The following is a 212-nucleotide window of genomic DNA, read 5'->3' as shown; positions in this document are numbered from 1 at the left end:
TCTCTCTCTCTGTGTGTGTGTGTGTGTGTGACACAGGCACAGGTTCCTCCTATCCTAAGAGTTAATTAATAGTTAATTAGAGCCACATTATTAAGAAGCAGCATCTGTATCAGGGTGTGTCTCTCTCATTGTGTCTTCCTACCTCCATGACACTTGACTCTGCTGTTCACCCTAACTAAGGATTAATTGCATACTGTAAACGTATGTACTGT

Source organism: Sinocyclocheilus grahami, unplaced genomic scaffold, assembly GCF_001515645.1.
Source record: "Sinocyclocheilus grahami isolate Dianchi unplaced genomic scaffold, SAMN03320097.WGS_v1.1 scaffold45.1, whole genome shotgun sequence".
NCBI lineage: Eukaryota > Metazoa > Chordata > Actinopteri > Cypriniformes > Cyprinidae > Sinocyclocheilus > Sinocyclocheilus grahami.
This window is presented reverse-complemented; position numbering follows the sequence as displayed.